Genomic DNA, 16,601 nt, shown 5'->3' on the forward strand with positions numbered 1-16,601 from the left:
TAGAAGCAACAACAGTGGTTCCATGTGGTCAGCTCAACCCCCTTAAACCAACTGATGATGCACCTTGTTATCTGCATGATGGTTTGTTTCTTGCCCAATAGTGGTAAAAGAGAATTCACATACTGGGAAGTGTGGCTTCAATTACTGTTGTTCCCAATCTACTGCCTGTGAAGATAGACCAAGCCATGTGTGTTTTCTCTCTGTCAATTATTACTCACTGGAATTGGGTTGGCTGTCAAAGTGAGTTTATAGCAGCCCACAGAGTAGGCAGGAAAGAGTAGAGAATCTTCTTAATTCTTATTCATTTCTCAAACCTCTCTCTGCAGTGAAAGGTCAAGTCTGTAAAGTCGTTTGGAGCAGCTAAGTTAAAAGGCAGGCAAGGCATTCCAGGCAGGGGGCTGCCAACCCTCTTTGATATGGATATCGTTGCAGAGGATCCCTAGTTGAGCCTTACTAATAGCACAGTCCTAACCATATCTACTCAGAAGTAAGTCCTGTTGAGTTCTATGGGGCTTAGTCCCTTAGTAAGGGCCTGTTTACATGCCCGAAAAATCTACATCTGATTCTTTTTGCAGATCCTTTTCATTTGGACCGTTGACTTGATATTTTACCCAATGCACGTGCATTCTACTGCTTTTGCCTTTAACTCCGGATTAAATGGATGTGACAAAAACCCAAAATTGCTTTTAAAATCCACACCTGCTTCTACCGTGTATTACCTTTTAAGCGCCTTTTCTGGCTGCGCAGTTTCTTCGCCATTAGATCCTCCTTTGTCTCTGCCCCTTTAACTGTCTCTGGGCGTCATTTTGTTTCCTGCAGTTGACAAAGCAACTTCCGGTTGCTCTCGCCTTCCTTTCTCCCGTTTACTCCCGCTTCCCCCAATACATTTCCTCCCTTGCTCCTTTAAACAAACACATTCCCCACCCCTTCATGGAGGGTAGCAGGGGTGGAGCTCGTAAAATTCCTTCCTCGGAGTTGTGGTTTTGGCGCTGTTGTTTACGTCTAGCGTGTGTGTGTGCGAGAGAGAGAGTATGTGAGAAAGTGTGTGTGTGTGGAGGACCTCTTCTGCCTCATAGCATCCCTCCGTTTGCCCCAAAAGCTGGATCTCTCCCCCTTTGGGCTGATGCATGCGCCCTTTTCACAGCCACAGCGAAAGGAGGCTGGCGAAGGCGCCGCTGGGGTAATTTATAAGTGCCCAAAAGCTCAGGGGAAAGGGGAGCTGCCTAAGCATCTCATCCCAGTATCTGCTCCACTCACGGAGAGCGATAATATTAAATGGTCAATGCTTCCTTTAGTAGCTGCTTTTAATGTCTCTCTAACTATAATTGTTTGGGGTTTTTTTATGTTTCCCAGAAGGCATGCTGAGGTTTGTCCCGGGGTGCCAAAGGCACACCAATTTCGTGCAGGGACAGCCTAACAGCCACAGGTGGGAGCGATTCCCTTTCTTTCAAGCGCCTATTCCTTCGTTTAGGGAAACACCGCCCCTTCCCCGCCTCCACAGTTAACATGCTAATGTGCCAACATGGCAACAAGGAAATGCTGATAGCAATAAATGCACACACGTGTGAATGCCAGAAAGAAAAACAGCCAATTTATTCATAGCAAGGGTGGAAGTATGTGAACTGTCAAAATCAATCGTGATGGAAAAAGCAGCATTTTTAATGTGGATCTTGGGTCCCATGTAAACAAGCCCTAAGTGTGTTTAGAATTGCAGCGTTCAGGGGCATCCATCTATTAGTGGCATCTAACATCCATTAGGGGCATCTAACATCCCCACAACACTAGGCTTTCTTCCTACAACAGCCTTCTGGTGACTGGCCTGGCACATGAGTCCAGCACCCTCAGGTCTGGTCAGTGCCTGGATGGGAGACCGCCTGGGAACCATATGTAACCATATGCCTTAGGTTTCTATCGTGAAAAGAAAGGTGGGGTATAAATGTAATAAATAAATAAATAGAGGGCACTTAAATCCTTCTTGTCAGAATCAAGTAGGCTAGATTAAATGTTCCTTACCCAGGCTGTCTAAGCAGATGAGAAGGAATGATCCTGTCATGTCAGCTGGACCTGGAAACACCCTCATTTAGCTAAGTTTTCTATCTTAATTTCCAATCAGAAAAACTTTTTGTTTAAGTGGTATGCTCCAAGCAACTGTGGTTGATGCTTAACATATCATGCTTAATGACATCACTAGGGCATGCCCCTGAAATCTCAGGTTTGGAATGCTTCTGACCTGGCAATTCTATTGAAACTCAGCTCCTGAGATTCTCCTTGTTCCTTCAACCAACAGTGCAGCCTTTTCAATTGGTGCCTAAGGTTTAAGCCCTAAACTATGGAATAGCCTTCCAAGAGGGGTTAATCAGGCCTTCTCTACCTAAGACTATTAAGACTATTTTATTCCAGCAGGAATTTTTAGTTGATGATCTGATATGTTTTTATGGCTTTTATGAAGATATCTTTTCTGGTACTGTTTTAGTCCTTTTTTATTGTTAGGTTTGATTTTAATTTTGTTGTGATTTATATTTTTAATTTGTAAGCCACATTTATTTATTTATTTATTAAAAATATTTGTATACCACTATTTTATTAAAATCATCAAAGCAGTTTACAACATGTTAAAAACAGCAACCATAGAATAAAAAACAAAAAATATAATATAAACAAAGGTCAACTATTGTGAAAAAAGCATCTTCTTAATTGCCTGTATAAGCCTGGCAGAACAGAAGGGTTTTCAGCAGGCATTTAAAAGTTAAAACAGGAGGCACCTGCTGAATCTCTATTAGCAGAGCATTCCAAAGAACTGGGCTGATTTCACTGAGGGCTGGATTTTGTGTCGATGTTAAATGAGCCTCGCCAACTCGGGATGATCAAAGCTGCTCCTGCAGATGATAGTGACTGAGCTAGGATATAAAGGTTCAAGCAGTCCCTAAAATACTCTGGACCTAAGTTGTTCAGGGCTTTGTAAATTAATACAAGAACCTTGAACCTGGCTTGGTAGCAGATTGGCAGCCAGTGCAGATGTTTTAAATGTGGTGTCACATGTTGTTGGCCATGTGCTGCCATCAGCAATCTGGCTGCCACATTTTGCACCAGCTGGAGCTTCCAATTCAGAGCCAAGGGCAGCCCCACATAGAATGCATTGCAGTAATCCAACCTTGAGGTTACCAACATGTGGACTACAAAGGTCAGGCTATCCCTGTCCAGGAACAGCTGTAGCTGATGAACCAAAGCTGGTAAAAGGCACTCCTAGCCACAGAGGATACTTGGGCCTCTAGTGACAAAGATGAATCCAGAAGTACCTCTAGGCTACGGACCTGCTCCTTCAGAGGGAGCATGACCCCATTCAGAACAGGTAACTTGCATATCTCCTGGACAGGGGAACCACCTACCCAAAGAGCCTCCATCTTCCCAGAATTCAAGCACAGTTTATTGGCCCTCATCCAGTCCACTACAGCATTCAGACACTGATCCAGAGCATTCTCAGCCTCTCCTGATTCAGATGTTATGGAGAAATAGAACTAAGTTTGATTTAGCTTAAAAAGTCAGGTTATAAATGCCTAGGCAGACAGACAGATAGTGATGCTGACTTTACTATGCTCTCAATAGTACATGAAGATGTAAGCACAAGAACAACATGGCAATGTCAACTTCACTGTGTTACCAGACAGTTCCCCATGTCGATACATATGCTCTACAATATTATATGCTGCACCATGTGCCATGTTGGCTCAAACCAACTTTTTAACCCCGTTTTAGGCAATAATACTATTTTGAGGCTTTTAGTATTAATCATGGCTGGTGAGAATAATATACTAGGACAGGGATGGGGAACTTGGGCTGGGATCTGGATTCCAACTCAAAATAATATTTTACCATGGACCCAGGTCAAAAGCCCATTTCCACTCAACATTTTTTTTATTTTCACAACTTTTATTTGCATGCCACTGCTCAAACACATGATGCATAGAGAATGTTTCTGAACTCCTCATATGCGTATATATACACATACCACACACAGGCCATATCCATTAAACCCAGTAAATGCACTGGACTTTAAGAGTATGAAACATTGGTCAATTTGGTATTCAAATAGTTAATAAAAGCCCAAGCCAGCCTGTCCAGCTGGATCATCTCTGCATAATTGACCCTTCCTGCCTGGTCTGGTAGTGGATTGTTTACGCCACTTTGGTAATTAACCACTATCAGCCTCATTAATGAAACATAAACCACCTCTCTTATTCATTTGTAAAGCTCTTGTCAAACATTTAAACGAAGGGCAAAAACTCGGCAAAGTAGCAGCTCTTTCATAGCTACTGGGACTCTGATTACTGGTGGTCGTTTTGTTGTTGTTTTTCATAAAAAATGAATTTTAAATCATAGAGTAATCTGTTGGTCTTGGCTAGCCCTCCAAGAATCCATCTGTGATCTGTCATTTAGAAGAATAATGCTTGGGCAATTATGCTGCACCCATCCCTCCCACTCCACCCCCCATGCAAAAGACTAATGTTTCAACTCTTTAACTATAAATCATTTAACTATAAAAGCAGGAATGAGATCCAAAGAAGGCACAGTTCCTTAGAAGACTCCCTCTTCCCTTCTATAACAGCTAGATGTGGGATGAAATTCATGTTGATGTGCTACGTCAGGAGTTGCCCTCCTGATGTTGTTGGACTACATCCCTGATCATTTGCCCTGCTGGCTGGGACTGATGAGCCATCTGGAGGGTACCACATTGGCTACTCCTGTGCAACTTTTTTTATTCTATTTCTTGGGCAGTGTCTAGGAGCCCAGTTTGGGACTGGGAAAACCACTGCACCCCACATCCCAAAAGCACACAAGCAAAATGTAACCCTATTCATAGAATGATAGCATTATAGAGTTGGAAGTGGGGCAGCGCACTTTTATTATTTAGCTGGTGTAAGTAAATAAAAGATGTTCAGAGAAGGGCAACAAATGTGGTGAAGGGCCTGGAGACCACATCCAATGAGGAAAGGTTGAAGGATTGCATATGCTTAACCTGGAGAAGAGATTATTAAAAGGTGATATGATAGCCATCTTCAAATATTTGATGGGCTGTCACATAGAGGATGGAGCAAATTTATTCTCTGTCACTCCAGAGGGTAAGGCCTCCACTAGGGTTGCCAGTCTCAGGCCCTGAACCTGGCAACCCTAGCCTCCACCAACAGGCTCAAATTACAAGAAAATTTCAACTAAACATTAGATTTCAACTAAACATTAGAAAGAACTTTGTGATGGTATTATCTATTTGACACATCTTCCACTTGCACAACAGAACATCACCATTCTCCACTCTCCCTTCAGCCCCATGTGCACCATCAAAATCTGCTCCAGAGCGTTGGGAGACTCTCCAGAGCAGATTTTGGGAGCACGCAGGAAGGGGAATTCCCATTGCACGAGAAGAACCCCATTCAGACAGCACTGAATACAACCCAGATATTTGGAAGAGAGCAAAAGATCTTGTAGTGCAGTCTGTGCTGAGAGGCCAAATAGGGTGAAATTCCTCCAAAACATAAGGGCAAACTGAGGTATATTAAGAAAACCAAGGGTTATATTCAATATAGTGCTGTTGTTTTATCAGTGCAAGGATTTCTCCTCATACAATGGAACAATCTCCTCCTCCCCTCCCCCATGCACCCCCTAAATTTGTTCTGGGGTTACCCTCAACCCTCCAGAACAGGTTTGGTGATGGCACAGGGGAAGGAGATGGGAATCCCACTGCCATAGCGCTAACCCTTGTGCTAGCACAACTTTTTAGCTGAATACTGCCCAAAATAGGATTTTATTTAAATTATCCTTAAAGTCCCTTTCCGTGCAAGTTCTATAAAGGAAGTGTATAGTAAATATTTTAAAATACAAGAAAAACCACAAACATACTGAAAACACACACACAGCTAGCAAAAACAAAAGGCAACAAGAAAATCATACCAAGACCTGGCAACACAGATCTTTAGGGGCTGCCTAACACTGAGATGTGAGAGGAGGGGACACAATAGATTTCTTGCGAGGAGTTCCAAAAATGTGGGGCTACCACCAAGAAGACCCTCTTCTCTGGAGTCTGGGTCCACCAAGAAATCTGTTTAGTCTCCTCACTTCAGAGTTTTAGGTGTTCTAAAACCATTCTGTTCTGCCAGGCCTTTGTATTATTTGTTTGCAGGCTTTTATTTGTTTTATCTTGCTGCTGGATTTTATTGCAGTAATTCTGGTTACATTTTCATTGTGTTGTCATTTTAATTTACTGTATTACCAGTCTGAGAGGACTTGTCTTGAAAGTAGCTCATAGATAATCTCAATAAACCCAAATTTAAAAAAATTGAACCTCCACCCCCTTTACACGCTCCTGATTGTGTCCAAGGTTTGGAGGGATTCTCATTTCACCTGACTGGTTTCAATCAGTGTAACAGACAGAGGTATTAGAACAAGAACTGTCTGCTGTCAGCTTCTTTTATAGGTGGGGGAAATGTTACAATTCTGTTACTCTGCCATTTGCAAGATAAGTACTTGCATGTTCTATTGGATATGTTTGCGAGTAAACTATTTTTACACTCAGGGGACTGGAAACAAAGCCCTATGAGGAGGCACTGAAAGAACTGGGCATGTGTAGCCTTGAGAAAACCAAGGGGACATTTGATAGCACTCTTCCAGTACTTGAAAGGTTGCCACACAGAGAAGTGCCAGGATCTCTTCTTGATCATCCCAGAGTGCAAGACACAGAATAATGGGCTCAAGTTACAGGAGTATACAAGTTGCACGTTGCTGGCCTTATAGACCCCTTCCAACTCTACTATTCTATTATTCTATGGTTCTGTTGTGATTTAGGACTTGCTAGTTTCTGTATTCACAATTTCAGCACCAAATCTGAGCAACTGTATTTATCACATTTGTCCAGGGAACTCAGGGCAGCATACATATACTTTCCCCTTGTTATCCTCACAACAACTCAAGTTTATAACTAGGTTCATAAGTTGAGGCTGAGGAGAGTGGGTTGCTCACTGAAAGCAAATTAATGTTTTATGTATCAGTTACACATTGGACTAGCTCTAGACCAGCCTTTCCCAACTAGTGGGCCACCAGATGTTGTTGGACCACAACTCCCATCAGCCTCAGCCAGCATTGCCAATGGTCAGGAAAGATGGGAATTGTGGTCCAACAACATCTGGTGGCCCACTAGTTGGGAAACGCTGCTCTAGACTAAGACAGTTGAACTTAGGTCCCTTGAAACTAATAAGACTAGTTTGTCATTATTTAACTTAAGCCCTGATGGTTCAAATGCGACCTAAGTTCAACTAACTAATACTGTAGTCCTATACACACTTATCTGGGAGTAAATCCAATTAACACAATGAGGCTTACTTCTAAGTAGACATGTATAGGGTTGCACTATTAGACTGGATTCGGCCTATTATAACTTGTTGATTGGAGTCAGTTCCTTGACTGACATCTACCTCTCATTTCTTGTAGCTACATACAGTAGGGCCCCGCTTATACGTCAGGTTAGGGACCAGGCCCCCGCCGTAAAGCGGAAATCACCGTAAAGTGGAACCCATTGACTATAATGGGTCGCATCGCGCAAAAATGCCGCAAAATGCCAAAAAACTGCAAAATCAGCTTTAAAACGGGGAATTTCCCCTAATCGAAAGCCGCCACATCAGCAGAACACCATAAAGCGGAATGCCGTAAAGCAGGCCCCTACTGTACCTATATCCTGAGTTATCCACTTGAGAGTTATGTTTTGGTTTATTTGGACCATTGTTTTACTGTATTTGATATATATGTTTAAAAAAATATTAAAAATTATATTAAAACAACAAAAATAATCCTATGACATAGTAATAATCAGAGACTATGACTTTCAGAATCACTCAGGCTGCATACATTCTAACCTGTTTGTAGCAAGTAAATGTACTTTTTCTCAATCCAGAACTGTTTGTGCTCATCAACATGCTGCTTTTAATCTAGATTAATTCTACATCCTGCTAGATGGGTGTGGTTACTTGATACACATTTGAAAGCCCTCCCCTTAGATGATCCATTCCTTTTCTTCCCTGCATATGTCCCAGGTGAACAAAGAAGGAAGTGGTGATTGTGCAACATCATTAGGCAGGTATGGATGGATACATCCAACATTGCTGGGACTCCCTACATGTGTTTTCATATGGACACTGCAGGATAATGCAGAATCAATCTGAAATGAGCTTTTATTTTTGGAATGAAACCAGTTTCTCAAGAAGCTGTTTTCAGGGGCAAAAAATATGAAATTGATCTAGACTGTGTGTGGACTATGCAGGAAAAGAAGTACTCAGTCTCCATTGATTCTTGGGGGTTGGGGGAAGTGTACACAGGCTCAGTGAGATTCATGGCTGAATAGGGATTTGAACTGAGAACTCCCTGGTCCAAGTTCAATACTTGGGTTGTAAACAGCCAAATGGATTCCTGCATTGAGCAGGGGGTTGGACTTGAAGGCCTTATAGGCCCCTTCCAACTCTACTATTCTATGATTCTATGAACACACCAGTTGCCAGTTCAAAGTGTTTCCATTAGCCACACCTGGAGGGGGAATGGGTTCTGCTGATCACTTGTAAAATCTCTTTGAAGCTGAATTTAGAAAATCCACACACTCAAGTGACTCCCACCAGTTTTACAGTAAAAAGGGGCAGGGTTTGACTAGTGTGTGCCCCCATTTTCAGAAGAAAGAGGTAGAGATGCACTGGAACCAGCAGAACAGTGAATGTATTTCTACCCTCAGGCCTACACCATCCTTCCTCAATCTGGTTAATCAGGTACTTTGTGGAATCTGGGTGAAGTGTCAGCAGCTGCTTGGTATGAGAATTAAGAGGATCCATTTATTATTATTATATATTTTGATTGGCCTTTGTTATAACTCTGAAAATCTTGAAGTACTAGTATTTAACTATAATCATTCACATCACTCCTCCTCCACACACACACACACACACTCCTGAAAAGTAGGTCATTATTATCACTGTATTGCAGACAGGAAACTGCTGCTGAGTGAATTGTCTAGATCAAGCTGAGCCTGAGTTTATAGTTTAGTATCAGGCCAGACCTTGGCCTGACCCAGGCCTCTGGCTCCCCATCCCCAGTGCAAGAGGCCATGGATTCAGAGGATATATTTGACTGGGAAGAGAATATGCACTCTAAAGCAACCTGTGACATCCCTGTGTCAGAAAATCCAGCACCCGAGGAACCTGAGATGCCAATGTCTCTCTAGCCTGAAGAGGTTAAGTTGCCATCTGTGGACTCCCGTTTAGAACCACAGCCTCTCCTGTGCTGCTGGAGTGCATGGCTCCTTTAAGAGTAGAGGTTTCACTCACTAGGTGGGTCTATCTGCTCAAAGGAACCTTCAGTTCACATTAAAGGCTCAGTCTGGAGTAGCTGTCTGTTGGAGCAGCACTCAAGTGTGTCTTCTAGATGCAGCTAGCGACATTACATGCTTGCTGTTTGGACTTTGATCTCTGCTTTGCCTGCCCTTGCTTCTCTGGAGTTTCCCTCTGCTTTGTTTGACCTTGACCTTTGCTTGACATGACTTTGCTTTCTGGATCTGAAACTGGTGCTAGTAGAATATGACCTGGTTTCCCTGGAGTCTGTACCTAGTAGAAGCCCCCATTTAAACCAGAATCCTATCCCCTAGTTGGGTCCACTCCTTGCATGCAAGATGACATTTGCATTTCATTCCCCCCCAAAAAAGAAACTAGTACTTGTTAAGCCCTCCTTGAAAACTATCCTGATAGCCTTTCTTCCTGATTCTAGTACTGCAGATGTGAATGGGCTGGTTAAATACCTTCCTTGTTCAGCAAGCCTTTTAAGTAGAGACCTAATCCCAGTCTGCATCTGTGCTGGAATTGTTTTTAGGGTTTTTAAAAATATGTTTTTAGTGTTTTTGTTTGTTAGCCCTGGGCTCCTTCTGGGAGGAAGTGTGGGATATACATTTAATAAATAATAATAATCAAGGACAGATACTCACTTTACTGTTACTTATCATGCACTAGGATCATGCTCTCCTGTTGAAACTGCTTTCAACTATCAGCTATGTACTTACCATACATTTAAAGCACATTCCCCTTCAAAAAAAATAAAAGAAAATAATATTGTGAATTGCAGGTTTCTTAAGGGTGCTTTAAACTAGCTGTGTGGTGGGTAGACTATACTTCCCAGGATTCTTGTGGGGAGGGATGTCCTTTAAATGTATGATGTGTATGTAGCCAAAGCACTTGTGTATAAGGAAAGAGATGTCTAGGCTAAGTAACTCATTCCAGGGACTTCTGAAGAGTCAACCACTGGTCTGAGACTACTCAGTTTTATATTTTTGTAATGTTCTATTATGTCTTAGTATTTTAAATTATAAACTGTCTCAGCAGAAAGGTGGTATTTAAATATAAAAGCACTCAATAATCCAATCAGTACTTAAGGCTTAAACTGATTTGTGTTAGACTTGTCTGTAATGAAAACAAGCACAGCATAAAATGTACTTCTAACTTTTGCCTTCTGTTCTGCATGAGCAAAACTCCTACAAGAAGGAATTCAGAGCTTGGAAAAGTTACTTTTTTGAACTACAACTCCGATCAGCCCCAGCCAGCATTGGCTGGGGCTGATCGGAGTTGTAGTTCAAAAAAGTAACTTTTCCAAGCTCTAATGTCATGTGAAAACAGTTAAAGCCCAGAATACCCCTGGTTCTATTATACCCTGAATACTGCAGCCATACAGATTACTTGGGCTGTTGATCCTACAAACATACCATTTGTTGTCCGGATGAACAGAGATATGTAACACATACTAGTTCTCAGCACAAGTGAACTGCAGGGTAGAGGTGGCTGTGCTGTTCATTGGACACCCAGGTTATCTGCTCTTAGGGTTGCCATATTGCCCGGTTAGCTGGGTTTTACCCGGATTCTATGCATGCCACCCGGCGCCCGGCTAGTCCTTTAGGTGGCCCGGATTCTCAGCTTTAATTTAAAAAAAAATTAAGTTTCTAGGTGGTCCGGTTCTCGAGATATACATAAAAACGTCAGCCGCCCCCCCCAACTGTTAAATCTTTCTTTAAACAGTACTGTATAGCACTTCATAGCTTTAACCCTGCCCGTTCAGGATTGCAGCCAATCAGGGATTGTGTTTCAGTTTCATTGACCTTAGGCAGTGTCTAGAAAACAAAATGGTGGTTTCACCCCCTGTTTATCTGAAAATCTCATAAATTGGGTAAGTATATAAATTTCAGGTTTTTTTCCTCTTGTGTGCAGGAGTCAGATCTTGGGGAGTGTTTTGAAAACCTTCCCAATACTTGCTTTTTGTAAAAGCAATGCTAATCCCATATGCCCAGAGTAAATCCCATTGAATTCAATAGGACTTACTTTTGAGTAGACATGGTTATGAATGTGCTGAAAATCAATGGGACTTTGGAGTGAATGTAAAAAAGAATTGTGTTTGTGCCCTCCAGTCCTATTTTAAAGCAAGTAGGCAGGGCTTACTTAGGTATTACAGTTTTTATTCTGTAGGAAAGTAATACTGATTTTTTTAAAACTAATACTGATTTTTCTGCAATGACCAACTGGTTTGACAATAAACTATTATATGGGCTGTATGTATTTATACATCTGCAGTGTGTGCGTGTGCGTGTATGGAATCTTTCCAACACCCCTGTGAGGTAGGGTTGGAAACCAAGGCAGCTCACAACAAGAAATAAAGCCATTTAAAATCCAATAACCATAAAAACTAGTATAAACAGTTGCAAAACAAAGTAAAGTGGCATGATTCGGAATTTTGGGTTGTGTGAATGAGGTTGCTTATCACTTGAAGTTGCATTTCTGTCCCTGTTCGAGTAAGCCCCACTGAATATGCTGGGACTTGCTTCTGAATAAATAAACCTAGGATTACACTATAAATATCTTTACAGTTTGTGTAAATAATAAATATATTTGATAGTCATGCTTTTATATAAATATTTCTTCATTTATCATATTTTTGGTTGTGAGATGCTTAGTTTTCTGCCTTACTCATAGGAATCTTGTTGTGGTTGGTATGGTATTACATTTAGGAAAGTGTTACTGCCTTTTGTGTTTTTTTTTCCTATTTGCATTTCACTTATCTTTAACCTCACTCTGTTACAGCCATAGAAGCAACAGCAGCATATGCAAGATAATTAACTCCCATTAGTGATAAGAACAAGAATTTATAATTATTATTTCAATTAAAACAAGAGGCTTATCAATACTTTGAAGAGGACCAGATATTTATTTTCTTTCTGAGCCCAGGACTGGGTCTTTCATGATGCCTGGGGGGGGGAGCAGGAGAGTAGTCGATAAGACAGACATCCTGGCATTGGTAATCTAATTAGCAAGGTATGTGTGGGGTTGTTGCACACTTCCAGGCCCAGTTTCATTTTGAGTATAGAGGTGGAATCTGTGTAGCTGTGGTTGATCAAAGGGAGAAGAAATTTTGAGTTAAGCAAAGCTCTGCTTTTATGAAACCTAAGAAACATACAGATACTTTGAATGTCTGAGTGCCTGCACCAGTAGAATACTGGAGGAACTTGTAAAGCTTGCTGCAACAGTATTTACAACTGAGCATGTGGTGTGAAAGACTCCTTTTCCTAACATTTTGGCTTCTTGTTTTTCTCCACCCACCACATCTTTGAAATATATCGTATATGGTTAACCGTACTGTTGCTCTGACCTACTTTATGTTTGTTGCTATTTTGTGTTTTTATTATGTTTTTATATTGATTGTGTATTTTTATTATTTTTATTACATTTGTAAGCTGTGCTGAGCTCTGTTTTTAACTTTTAAAGTTGACAACGAGGACATTAAACTTGTCAAGGATTATCAATACCTCAGCACAGTCATTAACCAAAATGGAGACAATAGTGAAAAAATCAGAAGAAGGCTAGGACTGGGGAGGACAGCTATGAGAGAACTAGAAAAGGTCGTTAAATGCAAAGATGTATCACTGAACACCAAAGTCAGGATCATTCAGAACATGGTATTCCCAATTTCTATGTATGGATGTGAAAGCTGGACAGTGAAAAAAGCAGATAAGAGAAAAATCAACTCATTTGAAATGTGGTGCTGGAGGAGAGCTTTGTTCATACCATGGACTGCGAAAAAGACCAATAATTGGGTGTTAGAACAAATTAAACCAGAACTGTCACTAGAAGCTAAAATGATGAAACTGAAATTATCATACTTTGGACACATAATGAGAAGACCTGATTCACTAGAAAAGACAATAATGCTGGGGAAAACAGAAGGGAGTAGAAAAAGAGGAAGGCCAAACATGAGATGGATTGATTCCATAAAGGAAGCCACAGACCTGAACTTACAAGATCTGAACAGGGTGGTACATGACAGATGCTCTTGGAGGTCACTGATTCATAGGGTCGCCATAAGTTGTAATCGACTTGAAGGCACATAACAACAACAACAGTACATAGATTGTTCCACTTTATCCTGTTACTGCTCTGGACAAATTCAGTCTTGATTGGAGCTTTTAATTTTTCAGTGCCTGATTCCTGGCCTTTAAGCAGTGCAGCCTAATAGTGTCTCCAATGTAGCCTCTTGATAGTATCCACTTAAATCAGAATGAGAATGCCAAATAGTCTCTACATGCTGGAGTCTTGTTGCTGAGCTCCTGCCATGAAAACAGCACCATTCATGTCCAACAGCAGCATTCAAATGGGGATTACAGTGATTTCAGAAAAACTGTTACTAATTTATATAACACCTCATAGACAACTATGAGACAGGAGCTCCTGACTATCATGCTTCTTCAGAGAGTTGGATAGGTAATAATATAAAGAGTCTTCTGGTTTATGTCAGGTATTTCAGAGACATTCAGAGCGAAATAAACCAATGGTGGATATGAATTATATTCTCAATTGCCTTCCTTGAATGACGTAGCAGAGAGTATCCCTGAATTCTGTTGTGAGGGAAGATGAGCTTATAGTTTGGATTCATTTCTTCTGCTCAAGAAAACCAGTGTCACTACTAGCTATTCATTCTCTCCAGTCACAGGTGTAAAGGTGGCATCCCTGAGCATGCCAGTCTCAACATTGGGGAGGGAGCTGTAGCTCTCAGTAGTAGAGCATGTGCTTTGCTTGCAAAGGTTCCAGGTTCAATCCCTGGCATCTACAGGAAGGACTGGGAAATATCCACCTCTGAAAACTCCTTTGGAGCCATCGTCACATCAGTGAAGACATTGGAACAATGATCTGATGTGGTATTAAGCAGCTTTCCTCTGAGCTGTTTGATTTTATCAAGGAATTCTTGGATCATTAGAGTGGCACTTGGCCAGCACTAACAGATGATTCTGATATTACGCAGTCTTGGTGTTATGGAATTGCTATTGCAGAATAGCAGTACAAGGAATAAGGTGACTGGCCTAACCACTTGACTCCTGCTTTTTGGGACTGCAACTGCTATTGATTCAGTCCTGTAGCAAATACCAAGCAACATAACAAGTAGGGAGATTTGTGTTCTCTTCCATTGTGGTTAGTGCCCAGGTTTATCCCTGCACCTTTAATTTGCCTAGCTATTTGTGAACGGATGTGTGGATTTCTTCAAAGCACATGGCAGATAAAAACAGGTGCTCAATCACAAATAGTGGCTGTGCTGCTGATTCTGGACCTCTCAAACTCAGTTCTTTAAATCACAACCTTTAGCTATTTTTTTCATAGATATATGAAATGTTTCTCCAGTTTGACGCCTGCTTTCTGTAAGATTGGGTATCTCTCACCATTCAGAGTGCTGCAAAAGTACGGCAAAATAGAAAATCACTGTGGGATACTCTGTCAAGATTTTGTCAAAAGCAGAGTGGACTTGCCAGTAGGCTGACTTGCTGGATTTCTAATTCATTCATTTATCAAAGATAACATTTCCCCTTCTTTTCAGCCTAAAATCAATCTTATGGATGTTTGTTTGAATAGTGCAAGGAATATGAGACTCATAAGCAATGTGGTGCCATAAGAGGTTCTGCCAGATTTATCGCAAGTGATTAATTAAGATGAACAGTAGAGTTCTTTTCTTAGGGACTTTGGTCAGATTTGTTCCCACGACAGAACAGAATCTTCATAATAAACATACTTACAGCTACTGGGGAATAGTAAGCTGATGGCCATGCATTCCCCTCTACCTTCTCAAGCAAAAACAAAACTATTTTGAAGTACAAAACCACAATAGGTCCATATGCCTAAAAATACTTTAGGGATGGTTTATGTCAGTAGCCACAGAATAGTAAAAGGAGCCAGTGCATCTTGGGTCAGTTGTGAGCTCTGCTTTGAAGCTATGGGGTGGATGAATACCTCTTGTAAAGCCTCATCATCCCACAGGCTCTCCTTTGAGGAGTGGAAGAACATTATTTCTTTCAGCCAATGCTGGTATATTAGTCATTTCTGGTCGCTGTTGAGGACTAAAGGTCTGCTACCAATCTCCTTCCTCACAAATTCTGTATGGAACTCAATGGCTCAGTCCTATATATATTTACTCAGGAAGTCCCACTGAGCTTCCAAATAAGTATACATATATAGTACTGCAGTTCCTATTGAACAAATAATAGAAGTGCACAAGTGTACTAAATTTGTAAAACCAGGGATTGCCCTACCATTAGGCAGAGAAAAGCAATCACTTCAGGTGGCATATGCTACCTTGTGGGGAGGCAGCAACCACAGCTCCCAGATGGTCCTCGTGAGCCCCCCAGCCATTCCCCTCTGTTGCCAAATGCCATGTTCTGGTCCCCCTAAACTGGCCTGCTACTCATGAGGTGTGGTGGAGGAAGCTATCCTGTCACCATTGTTGAAGTAAGATGCAAGTACCAGTCCAATCGTCTTCTATATGTGGGATGGGGAAGGGGTGCCATCTCATCCTTCATCTTGGGCAGCAAAATGTCATGGTCTGGCCCTGCATATACCTTATGGAATGTTTGCATGGAATGGGGTATCTCCCCTCCTGCTAGCCTTATGTGGTTTCCAAGCCTTTAACTCACACTGTCGTCATACATTCAACTTCTTATCAATAGCCATGAGGTCTAAGAGCACACATGAAACATACATACACATAGGCTGTTCATTTGTAGTGCAAGAATGTGAGTTTTTTTCCAGTCCGAAATTGTTCATGCTTGTCTTAACCATGATTTCAGCTGAACATCAGGAAAAACTTCCTGACTGTTAGAGTGGTACGACAATGGAACAGGTTACCTAGGGAGGTGGAGGCATTCAAGAGGCAGCCACCTGTTGGGTATGCTTTAATTTGGATTCCTGCATTGAGCAGGTTGATGGCCTTATAGACCCTTCCAACTCTATGATTCTATGATATTCTATGATGATGCTTTCAATTTAGATTGATTAGACATCCTGCCGACCACAAGGGCTGGTGTGGTTACTTGAAACATATTTGATTAGGTTATCCACACCTTTTCCTCCTTCCACATGCTCCAGATGAATGAAGGAGGAAGTGGTATATGCCCACCCACAATGACACTGGACAGGTGTGGATACACTTCCTATTGCATTGCCAGGACCGCCTATGTCTGTTTTCAAATGGACACACTACAGGATAATGCAGAATCAATCTGTAATGAG

Source organism: Rhineura floridana, chromosome 6, assembly GCF_030035675.1.
Source record: "Rhineura floridana isolate rRhiFlo1 chromosome 6, rRhiFlo1.hap2, whole genome shotgun sequence".
In the NCBI taxonomy this organism is placed as follows: domain Eukaryota; kingdom Metazoa; phylum Chordata; class Lepidosauria; order Squamata; family Rhineuridae; genus Rhineura; species Rhineura floridana.